At 50.2% G+C, this 11979-nt stretch overlaps 1 protein-coding gene across 8 annotated transcripts in view; it reads left to right on the top strand.

The window, feature by feature from the left end:
- The window catches only part of Arsg (arylsulfatase G), a 117344-nt gene that overhangs the window by 27980 nt on the left and 77385 nt on the right, over positions 1–11979 (top strand). Inside the window, exon 1 of one of the 8 annotated variants that reach the window (XM_046422657.1) lies at positions 230–299. The exons of 5 other annotated variants lie outside the window; for them this stretch is intronic. The gene's annotated coding sequence lies outside the window, so the exon portion shown is untranslated. Of the gene's footprint in view, positions 1–229; positions 300–9264; positions 9756–9831; positions 11255–11979 lie in introns of those variants that run through there. 2 more of the 8 variants (XM_046422661.2, XM_046422659.2) reach the window with 2 other exon arrangements.

Raw genomic sequence — 11979 nt, 5'->3', positions numbered from 1 at the left:
CCTCGCCGCCGCCACCCGGGCCACACCCTCCCCCCGCCCCCCACCCGGCCGCCTCCGCCCGGGCCGTGCGTGCCGCCGCCCGCGCCCCGGCCCCGCGTCGCTGCCTATCTCTTATCCTATACCGGCTGCAGCCGGTCTCCGCCGGCCTCGGGGGCGCGCCGCCGCCGACCATGTGCTGCGAGCGCGGAGCGCCGCCAAGGAGGGGGCCGGCCTGGCGCGCGCGCGCCGGCCCACGTGGACCGGGGCCGCGCCGGGCGCGCGCCCCGCCCGTCTGCCGCCCCGGCTGGGGGTCACGGAAGGTAACAGCGTCGCCGTCCCGAGCTGGCCGCCCCCGCCAACGCCGCTGGGGTCCTTGGCATGACGCCCTCATCCCCCAGCCTGGGTGCGCCTCGCCCGACCGAACCCCGGCACTTTGCTGCAATGCAAGTGGGAGCGCGGGCGTGCAGGAGTGTTGGGGTGCGCCTGCACCCTCTCTCAGCGTGCCCGCCACTCGGCCCCGCCCGCGCCCTGAGCATTTGGGGTGTTAGCGGGGAGGGGGAGAAGCGCGCTCCGGGGTTGGTCCCGCGCAGCGCTCGCGGCTGCGGCAGCTACGCGCCCGCTCCGGGCAGAACAGGTTCCTTCCAGTTTGGGTGTGAGCTGCGCGCGCTGCGCTCGAGTTCCTGCTCCAGCGCCCACTTCCCCTAATTTCGTCAACTCGCGCACCCCCACAGTTCCCCTTCCGGGGGTGGGGAGGGAGTGCCGCAGTGGGCCCCAGGGAGCCCGCGGCCGGGCTGCTCCGGGTGCATTGCTTTCTCCGTCTTTGGTGCAGCGGCAGCAGCCACAGCATCCGCGTTGCGCGAAAGGGATGTGAGCAGCCCGGCTGAGTCAGCATCTTCAGCCCCGGGCGCGCGCGCACCCTCTGCCAGGCGGGAGGCGACGTCCGCACAGGTGCACGGCTGCCTGACCCGCGGGAACCCCCAGCAGGGACCCGAAGGTTTAGAGAGTGTGTGCCCCTAGTTTCGAAATCCCGGTTCCCAAGGTCACTGTGAACTAAGCCGATGGTGCAGGAGAACCCTCAGTTACGAGTTCTTCGTAAGGGACAAAGCGTGTGTCCGAAGATCTTGGGCATTTCAGAGCCCGAGGGGGCGCAAACTTGGCTTCTTGGTCCCCACCTCACAAACCCAGGGCAAATTTGGGAACGGCTGCGGAGCAAAGACCGTGAACTCCGCGTTCCTCTGCGGACTTTGGCAACCGCTGCTCGGTCCTGCGGGGTTCAGAAAATATAGTTCTGATGTCCAACTCAGGAGAGCTTAGTTTTGAAGTGTGCACGGAGGGTCGCCACGGGGAGGAGCCGGCGATCTGAATTTTAGTATAAATCCTTGCTCGCTGATTGCCCTGACGATTTTGGGAGCCAGTCTACTGGATTAGATGTCACCCATTTCTATTAACAAGATCTGGTGTGGGTTAAGTGGGAAGCAGATGCGTTGGAGCCATCAGTATTCAGCCAGCATGGCTGCTGAGTAGGAGTGGTTTAACTTTGCGGATCATTAATTTCCAAATCTGTGAAATGGGAGTAAATGTGTGTTCCCAGAGCTGAACGATTTAATTTATGATGCCTGTAAAGTGTGGATCACCATTAAGTCCTTGGCAATTACCATTAATTCTTCTTCTTGTTTAGGGTTTATCAAAGCCAATTGCTGACTCCAAAAGACACCCTGTGAGAAATCTGTTATGAGTTGTTCTTTAAAGAATCCACATGTATTAGCAAATGGATTTTAATCACAAAAAAGAAAACAGGTTTGAAGCTGGCGGACCTGTAAGCATAGTCTTTTATATTTAGAGTCTTACACTTTAGTATTGAGGACCTGCCCCTGTACCCCAAAAAGAGATGTCATGCTTGCATTTTAAAAACTTTTAATATGTTTGTTTTGTTTGAGATAGTGTCTCTCTGGTTGCTCAGACTGGTCTGGAACTTCTGGGCTCAAGTCGTGGTTCAGCCTCAACCTTCACAGAAGCTGTAGTCACAGCTATGTCCCATCTGACTGGAAATGTCATGTTTAATATGACACAGCAAAGCCAAGTGTGGTGGTACACACCTGTAATCCTAGCAGCTCAGGAGGCTGAAGCAGGAGAATTACAAGTTTGAGGTCTTTCTGGGCAACTTAGCAAGACCCTGTTTTCAAATGAAAAATAAAGAGCTGGGAGTGTAGCTCATGGTTAAGCACCCCTGGGTTCAGTCCCCAGTACTAGGAAAAAAAAAAAAATTCGGGCACATCATGTACTGTATTGTCTAATGAAACTCAGGGCTGTAGCCCATCATTTATACTGAGCAACTCTACCCAAGTCGAATAAAATCTCAGTGCTTTAGGTTCTAGACTTTTAAAATTAGACAGTGCCCTCTCTACCGTGGGTCACTGTCACTTTGGGGCTCAGCAGCCTGAAGCAAAAAAGAGAAAAAGTGGAAGAAAAAATTTTAAAAAATAGATAAAGCCTAAATTCCTATGGCTCAAATGATTAGAAAAATCCCATGTGAATACTTTGGCCAAATACAATCTGGTTATTTTGGGGGGAGGGCTAATAATGTTGTTATTAACATAGCAATTTAATTATTATTACTAATGTATTACTCTCTTATATTAATTATAATTAATTTTTTTATGTTTGCTTTGTCCCAGATTCTGAGTTAAGTGCCAGCCGTGTGATTTATTTTAACCCCATCATCAATCTTCTGCACTTGAGACTTATTATCCCCATTTTGCAGATGAAAAAGATGAGGCACAGAGAGAGCATTGGAGGGATACGTTCAAGGTTACACCACATTCACAGATGTGCGCTGGCTCTTTTTGCAACTAGGGTTCATCCAAAGTTGACATTGATGTTGGCCATGTCCACTTGGACAGTGGAGAGGTGGCTGGACTCAGCCCAGCCTTGCAAGCTAGCCACAGACTCATGACTTGCCCACCCTAGTTAGGGACTGGCTTCGCCTCGTTCCCTTAGGCCTAGTGAGCTGAAAACCTCTGCCTTCTATTTTACTTGTCCAGGAAAAGTACTGCATTACCATGCTAATCAAACCCCCCCAAACAAAACTAACTCTGTGTAGTTCTAAATAAGAACAAAAGAACCTTTGGAGTCTGGAGTACAGAATCAAAAAAAAAAAAAAAAATTCAGGAAATTAAGGGTTCAGCTCTCCTCTCGGCCTCTTCTGTAGGTCTGTCAGAGTCCAAGAGGCAGACAGAGCCCCTCTGGCCAGCCCTTCCTTGACCGTGGGCAAGACTGCCATCATGCCCTTAAAAAGTCCCTCAACATCTTCTTGGGAAACACTGGCTCCTCAGAGTTGTCCCAGGACTCTCTCTTTTCTAGCCCTCTTGCTCAGGGTCATTTGCATGAGAACAGATTCCTTTGTGCACAGTTGGCCTGCCTGTTGTCTGTCCACGTTGAGAGTCCCTCAAGTCTTGGGGGTGGGTTGCTAGGCAGATATGACCCTGGCTTGCAAATAAGCTCACTGTATTTACCAGCCTGTGAGAACTTCAACTTGGGTAAGTAGATTGAAAAGAATCTTGTCTGGAACTGGGGTGGGGTAGGGGCGTCCAAAAGCCTGCTTTTGGCTGCTGGGTCTTCACAGCAGCCACAGAAGAGGGGGGACATGTGAGGGGACTTTGAGGGAAAGCCTCAATTGCTCACCTTTCTGGTTACCTTTTTCCTGTCTCTATTCCACCCACCTGTCTTCCCACCTAAGAGGCTGAGGTGAGCAGCTTGTATTCCAAATCTTGCTTTTGAACTTTAATATCTGCCTGTCCAGTTGGCAGAGAACTCCAAAAACTTGGGAACCTTTTTGGTGAACTGATGGTCTGAGTAGATAGTCTGAGTTTATTGTATGGGTCCCCCTCCCACATTGATAATTTGTTTGTTTGTTTGTTTTCATTTGTTTGGGACCAGGATTGAATTTAATCCCCAGCTCTTTTTATTTTTTGAGACAGGGTCTCACTAAGTTGCTTAGGGCCTCCCTAAGTTGCTGAGGCTGGCCTTGAACTTGTGATCCTCCTGCCTCAGCCTCCTAAGCTGTTGCTGGGATTACAGGTGTGTGCCACCAAGCCCAGTCCCTTTGATAGGAATGTGAGGGTTTGCCAAGGGGTTACAGGGCAGCTAGTGGTGCCGCTGCTGATGCCCACGGTGTTTGCTGGGCTCACTGAGTGAACCTGTGTAAGGGCCCTGGTGTTATGCAGGTCTCCCTGGGTGGCTCTGTAGGAGGCCTGGTTCCTGGGGAATTGAGGAGAATGGAGACCAGAGGAGTCCAGAGCAGGCAGGGAGAAACTTGGGGGAGGACAGGCATGGCGGAGGTGAGCCAAGAGGGTGCAGAGCATGAGAGGAAGGCAGGAGGGGGCCAAGGGCATGTGTATTGGGGACAACAGGGTCACCTACAGTGGTGGGGGCCTGCAGCTCTCAACCTTCCCTCACACCCGGTTACCACCCACAGCAGTGTCCGTGGTCCATCCCCGGGTGTGTCCCAGACTCTGTAGTAACTTCTGATTTCAACACTGAATGTTGCTCCTGGACTTCTCAGTCTTCCTAGTTCACTGCTCCTTTGATTTTGTCATACTCTGAATGCTTAAACGGAAAGATAATAATACAAAAGAAAGAGCACAGAGTCTTGAGGAGGGTTCCAAAAAGTATCTGGAGCTGTGCCAGTGTCCTAAAAAACTCGGGTTCTGCTGGGCACGGTGACGTGCACCTGTAATCCCAGCAACTCGGGAGGCCGAGGCAGGAGGATTGCCAAGTTCAAGGCCATCCCCAGCAACTTAGCAAGACCCTCTTTCAGAATTAAAAAAGAAGAATTGAGGCTGTAGCTCAGTAGAAGACAGAAGTCCTGGGTTCATTCCCAAATACAAACAAACAAAAAACCCAGCCCATACACAAAACCCAGGTTCTCAGAACAAAGTCCTGTATTTAGGAGTAAATCCATGTCCTGTTAAACTTGAAGCTACAGTTGTGGCAGTGAAATTTAGTAGGAAAGTGCCATGTGTGTGGAATCACGGGCTTTTTTGTTTGAGACGGCATCTCCCGGTGTTGCCCAGGATGGTCTCGGGTTCCCGAGTTCCAGCAGTCCCCAGAGGCTGGGACTGCAGGTGTGTGTGTGTCACGTTGTGTGGATGAACCCACTGGCTTTTGCCCCAGAGAAATCAAGCTTTCTTTGGGAGGTCATTGAGATGGCTTCACTTACCGTATCCCTCAAGTTCCAGGGAATAAGAGACACACCCTCTGTCTGTTCTTGCCTAAGGGGGGGTTTGTGTGTGTCAACTTCCTCTATCTTGTCTAAACACTGCTTGGTTCCTTGGAACAGTAAGTGTTGCGCTTCCATCCTAAGCTTTTAGGACCAGTGTGTCCATTTATTTCCAGGTGACTAAGGGATGATGACAAAAACCTGGCAGAGCACTTGGAGGATTGTGCTGTGAACAGGAGGGGCGGGGCAGCTGCCCTGCGGTGGTGGGTGGAGGGCTCCAGTCTCCTCAGTGAGCTTGGCTTGGCAGGCGTTTTCCTTCCTTCCTTCCCATGCCCCCCTTTTTGGTCCATTCGGGCAGCCTTGGTTCATCCGCAGCCACTTGTGAGCCCTGGTGAATACATTTGTCTCCCAGGCCACAAAACGAAGGTCCCTTCTCTTCAAGTGTTTATTGTCTAATTCAGATGGCAGGACTCGTGCATGATTGTTGCCTAAGGTAGCCTTTCAACAAGTGAGTGCAGTTTTGTGTGTGCAAATTACAGTGAGGAGGGATTCACGAAGTTCATCACAGGTTAAAGGAAGGATGAGACGAAGCTGGATTTTTTCAGGGTGGGGTGGATCAGGCTGGGCCTTCATTGTTCTTGTCAAATGCACTCATTCAGCAAATATTGATTTAGCACCCTCTGGCAAGGTACTGGAGCAGGCAGTGCATAAAACACCCATCATCCCTGCCCTAACTGAGTTTACACACTCCGAGTTGAGGATCTTGTCTGAACACCCAGCCAAGTGTCGCGGCTAAGTAGTGCTTTTTGGATGTTTCTCACACTGAAATGTAATTCCCACTTAACGAGCATCAGCCAAAGGGAGATTCCCATCCCACCCACCCTGCATCTTGACCTCATCCTTACATTGTCCAAAACTAGACTTGCTGGAAGGCGGGGTACGCCAGCGATGCCAGTTGTCAGCAGACTCCACCCAGCACCGGGACCTAGCTCAGGGTGAGCCAACATGGTACAGTCAGCCGCCGGATTGGGTAATAAGGAACCCTAGTTTGGAACTTTGAAAATGCAAACCGGAATGACTCTTCACTTTCCCTTTGGGGTGGCTGGTGGCTGTCATGTGTAGCTTCCACCTTCTCTGGGCTCAGAATGCCGCAGAAGATGTGTGACAAACTGCTCTGGCCAAGACTTGTCCCTAGCAGCATGGAGCTGGGATGTCACCATCGACACTCAGACTAGTTTTGTTTAATATTACTTTTTAGTAATGCTTGGGGCTTGCATAGTACTTTTTAAAAGTGTTTTCATATTTGTTGATCTCTCTAATCCTTAAAGCAGTGGGAAGAGAGAGAGAGAGAGAGAGAGAGAGAGAGAGAGAGAGAGAGAGAGAATGAGAATGAATATAATAGTAGCTAACATTTCTGAGCCCTTTCTGAGAATTTGTTGGATCATCTCATTCTGACATGGTATTCTGGTGGAGGAAGTTTCCTGTGGTTGTTTTTCATAGGGAGGAAATGGAGACACACACTCTATAACCTAACCAACGTCACACAGCCAGAAAATGACTGCTGAACCCACATTCTCCTGGCAACGGACCCACACATCCCCCAAATCAAGTCCCCAAAAGGAAAATTTGCCAAGTAACTTTCACTGAATTGGACATTTGCGCCCCAAGTTGGGGTCCTGACTGTACTTCTGGCCTTACGTCCGCCTTCGATGTTCTTAGATAAGACCGACTGGAACAGGTCTCCGTGTGCCCAGGATGCCATAATGCAAGCCCACAGATTGGGCAGCTAAGCAACAGTCATTTATTTCTCCCAGTTCTGGAGGCTGGAAGTCTGAGATCAAGGTGCCAACTGACTTGGCAGGAGGAGGGCTGCCTTCTGGCTCATCAGATGGCCACCTGGCCGTGTCCCTACCTTGTAGAACAAGTTCTCCTGTATGTGTCCATAAATGCATTCATGAGAGCCCTACTCACATCTTGTCTCACCCTGTGACCTCCCAGAAACCCATCTCCTGATACCATTGATTAGGGAATTAGGGCTTCAGCATACACGTGTGGGGGTACATACACCTTCAGTCTACAGCAGGATCTGACCCATTTCATCGAAGAGGTGGATAGGATTGGATCTGGAGCAAGGCTAAATTCACAAACAGACTGAGAAGCACTTAAGAAGGAGTTACCCTGGTTCAGTGGCACTCCTGTGATCCTTCCCAGTGACTCTGGAGGCTGAGGCAGGAACATTGCAAGTTCATGGTCAGCCTGAGAACTTAGTGAGTCCCTGTCTCAAAGTAAAAAATAAAAAGGGCTGGGATGAAGCTCAGAGGTAGAGCACCCCTGGATTCAATCCTCAGTATCAGTAAAATAAGTTGTGGATAAAATTACTTGATATCCAGGGTTCTCTTTAAAATAATACAGTATACGTGGAGGGTGAGGCCAAGGGACGTGGGAGGGGAGATGTTTCCATCAGAATGGCCACGTGTTGATAGTTGTTGAATTTAAAGGTTGGGTAGGAATGTGTGAGTTTCTCAACTTTGGTATGTTTGACAGCAGCCATAATGCAATTTTGGACAAATAATAAGCAAATGTAGCTCTGTAAAAAATTCCTTAAAAATTGGCCAACACGCTCCTGGGAATGGATTTCAGGTAGTCTGAGCCATTTCTCCCTTGGCCACACCCTTTAGGTTTTTCTTAAGTGGAGAGAGTTTTAGAAATGCGGGGGTGTCCGGAGGCTGTCGACCTTCTCTGTGGTTCTGGTTGGTCTCCAGGACCAGGTATGATTTCTGTAGGAGCACTGGGTTTTGGGACGAGTGGCACCAGGCCACCTTGGCTCTCCCAGATTGGCTTCTGCCACGTGGCTTCCTTCTGGGTCAGTCTCAATAGGTGGTCCCTTCGTCAAACTCAGCTGGATATGCTGTGCCCTGCTGTGGATGGGTTTCCTGGCACTGTTAGGTCCCCAGAAGAGAGATTCCCAACAGCTGGGTCTGACCTGAGGGCTGCAAGCTGAAAGAAAGAAAGAAGCCTTTTAATGGTCACCCTGCAGCCTGCGTGGGGGCATGCTATCGAAGATGTTCTCTGCAACCAGGCATGGTGACACATGACGGGAGGAGGATTCACAAGTTCAAGGCTCGCCTGGGCAATTTAGCAAGACTCTGTCTTAAATAAATAAATAAATAAATAAATAATAAAGGGCTGGGGATGTCGCTCAGTGGCAGAGTGCTCCTGGGTTCAACCCCCCAGTACTGGGGGAAGAGTGTTCTTTGTCTCCTTGAGCCAGCCCTATATGTTCGGATCCATAAGGAAGGGGCCGTAAGGATGTTGGTTTCACGGAGATGTTAAATGACGCTTTGTCCTTGCTCTGGTGGTAACTGGGCCTCCCATGCCACCCAGGCCTGGGCCAGGCTGAAGCAGAGCTGAGGGAGCACCCATCCCTGGCTGGATTGGCGAGGGCCCTGGAGGGAGGGAGATCTCTAGGCGTTGCCGATTGCTTCACCCTGGTGCTGTGGGACTCTCCTGCACCGATGCCAGGGACTGCGGACTTCTTAGCTTCCTCCTTACCTGCGGCCCTGCCATTCCTGTGTGCCTTCTCAGTAGAGCAGCCTGAGTGAGGGCTTCTGTTTCAATGCAAGTCACATCTGGCCACTGTTGTGTCCTTGTGCCGACCCTCCTGTGGCTTCGTATCTCAGCAGAGGCCTCCTGCTTGCTCTCTGGCTCCAGTGTGCACTCTTTGGCCCTCCACGGCCTTGACATTAGCTGATGCTGCTGCTTTCCAAGCAAGCACATCCTCAACCACTGAGCCACATCCCCAACCCTCTACATTGGCTTCTTAGCTGCTTCTCACCTGCACTAGACCTTGGCCTTCGCTGGCTTCTCTGCCTGCTGTACCTTCTCCTTGTGGCCTGTTTCCTTACCTCCAGCACATCCTTAGACAAAACGCACTTCTTGCCCAGCGTTATGGGCCACCCTCTGTAACTTGGCGTCTGTCCATCCCTGCACTCCTGAATCCCCTCCTGTTTGACTTTCTCTGCGTGACTCACATTTTGCTTATTGCATTCCCTCCTCCTCCCTACGATAAAAGTAAGTGGTGTGAGGGCAGGGGTTTCTGTCCCATTCGTGGATGAAGACCTGCCACCCACCTGTGTCAGTCACATTGGGCCGACCAGTGACGGGACGTATGGGGGGAATGATTTCAGGCCACCTGGGCAGCTAGTGCCCGAAGCCCTTCCTGGCAGCCCCAGTGTGACTCCTGCCCGGCTCCCCCCAGCACACAGACCATGTGATTTGGCAGGTAAAACAACAGAATTCGGCAACCAGAGACTCCCGCTCCCCCGCTGCCTTGTCTGTTTTGGCCTCAGCTCATCCAAAGCTTTTGTTTCAGGAAAACCAACAGAGCCCTCCGCCAGCTAGGTCTGCTGGCTCCGTGTTGTTGCAGCTGTTTTCAAGGTTCTGCAGGAGGCTGCTTGGCCGCAGGGAGGCCTGTGGGGAGCCAGGGTCAGGTGATGGAGCGGACGGCTCAGGAAGCCAAGGACTTCCAGCTCTGGGTGACTGCTCAGCACATCTTCAGGTGGCCATATCCGGTTCCTTCTTGCCGACAACCTGCCCGTGGGTCATTTCTGTGCTCATTAGTGCCTTTACCCATTAGCAAGCTCAGGAACTGAAGGAAGGGTTACACCTTCCCATGCTTAGTGGCCCTGCGTTAAAATAGAGCTCAGGGACTGAGGATGTAGCTCAGTGATAGAGCATCTGTAGCATGTGTGATGCCCTGGGTTCCATGCCCAGTGTTGCAAAAAATAAAATAAGATGGAGGTTGAAAGGGAGAACGGGAATCATTGGTAAAGCTGATTGGCAACTCGAGTCTGTTGTACTTCTGCCTGGGGAGCTTGGAGATGTGGGGGGTTGTTGATACTTGGATTCAGCAAGGATTGGTCACAATCCTTTATGCTATGGTGGGACAGATGGGCTTTGGATGTGGGATGTGTTGAGTAAGGTGGTCAAGCACCTTCCACCCCAGTGGAAGAAAGGGTGAACATTTAATTTGCCAAAGACAAACACCTCTAATCCTAGCAACTAGGGAGGCTGAGTCAGGAGGATTACAAGTTCGAGGCCAGCCTCAGCAGTTTAGCGGGATCCTCTCACTCTTGTTTCAAAATAAAAGGGCTGGGGATGAAGGTCAGTGGTAAAGCACCCCTGAGTTCCATCCCCTGTACCTCCCTCCAGAAAAACAAAGACCCTCCCCTCCCCACAAGTTCTTCCTTCGCTGGGAGGAGAGCAGACCACTCTTCCCTGTCCATCCTGAGAGTGATAAGGAGAGTTGGGAGAGTAACCTCAGATAAAGTCCAAGGCAACAAATGGGGCCGATTTCTTGAGCTCAGCTAAGCTCAAAGTCTCAGCTTGAATCTTGACCAAAGTCCATGGCTTGGCATTCATTGAATAGCTAGCTGGTGTGCCTTTTCCCTTGATTTAAATAAGTGAATAAATAAATAAACTGGGAAGGGATTAAATGTCTCCCCCGTAGTATGGTAGACTGGCTAAATCAGCTTATTTCCCTTCTATGAAAATTTTAAGTACTATGTTAACAATTCTCTTTGAAAATCCTCAAAGGAATGTTTTATCACGAAATGCTAAAGAAAAACAATCTATTTATGTTCCCACCTTAATTTTAACCTCTTTCTTAAGTGAATTTTTTTTTTTCCTCCTGAATTCTTGTACGTTGGGTCACTCTGAAATGGATTATTGACTAGGAATGAGGCCACGCTAAAAAAACTAAGCAGCTTTAAGAAGAAAAGCCGCCTAGGACTATTGCTTGTGGTCAGAAGCCAGTAGAATGAGTCTGGGAATTACCCAGCAGGTGAACAAGTATTTGTTGAACACCCTCCTTGTTCAAGAGCCTTCTGGAAGGGAGAAGTATTTGGGGGCTAAAGGTCAACAAATACTGGTTGAATCTAATGGCACTTGAAATAAGTTGCCTTTTGGAGAGTGGAAGAATTTAATTTCTGAACAGTTGATTCACTCGTCTCCGGATGACATGACTGTTTATTTGGGCTTCCTTTTATTTTGATTAAGGTCAGTAGTGCTGGGTAGAGAGTGGTACCTGCGTGTAATTAATCCCAGTGGCTCTTGGGGGGCTGAGGCAGGAGGGTTGCAAGATTGAGGACAGCCTCAAGTGACTTCGGGAGATCCTTAGCAGTTTGGTGAGACCCTGCCCCAAAATAAAAAAATAGAAAGGATTGGGAATGTGGCTCAGGGTTAAGTGCTCTTGGTTCAATTCCCAGGGTATGTATTGTCTGTGTGTATGTGTGCACATATACGTGTGTGTGTGTGTGTGTGTGTGTGTAGATGGTACTATGTTCCCATTCTTTTTGATTTTATCTAGGTCTTCCAGCCATCTTCATCCATTGGGGCTGACCATTGGGTTCCCTGATAGAGATACACAATTGGAAATAGCATGTGGCATAAGCCCAGCCCTAGTGGCATCTTTATTTCTTATAAATAGATTCTTAGTTCCTTCCCTGGGTTGGGTGTTCAGCTGAGGTTTTTATTGGATCCACCACCTCAGCTCCGTGTCTCCTTACTAACCTTGTAAACTGAGTGCTTGTGAGCTAAGGGCAATGTTGTTTGCTTCTTGGCTCTATTTGTAGCCTTGAGCGTTTGAGAGTCTAGTCTTCGATTCCTGACTTTCAAAACCCAGTCTGCTATGTTGTGTTTGTGTTTGGTCACTGAGGCTGAGTCATCCGCAGTGAGGCTAAGCCATTTCCTTTTCTTCCAGGATGACAGTCATGATGTTTTGG

Source organism: Marmota monax, unplaced genomic scaffold, assembly GCF_021218885.2.
Source record: "Marmota monax isolate L192 unplaced genomic scaffold, Marmota_monax_Labrador192_F-V1.1 WCK01_AAM20220418_F8-fsc00173, whole genome shotgun sequence".
In the NCBI taxonomy this organism is placed as follows: Eukaryota; Metazoa; Chordata; class Mammalia; order Rodentia; family Sciuridae; genus Marmota; species Marmota monax.
The sequence above is the reverse complement of the archived record's forward strand: the minus strand, read 5'-3'. Positions and strand labels throughout refer to the sequence as shown.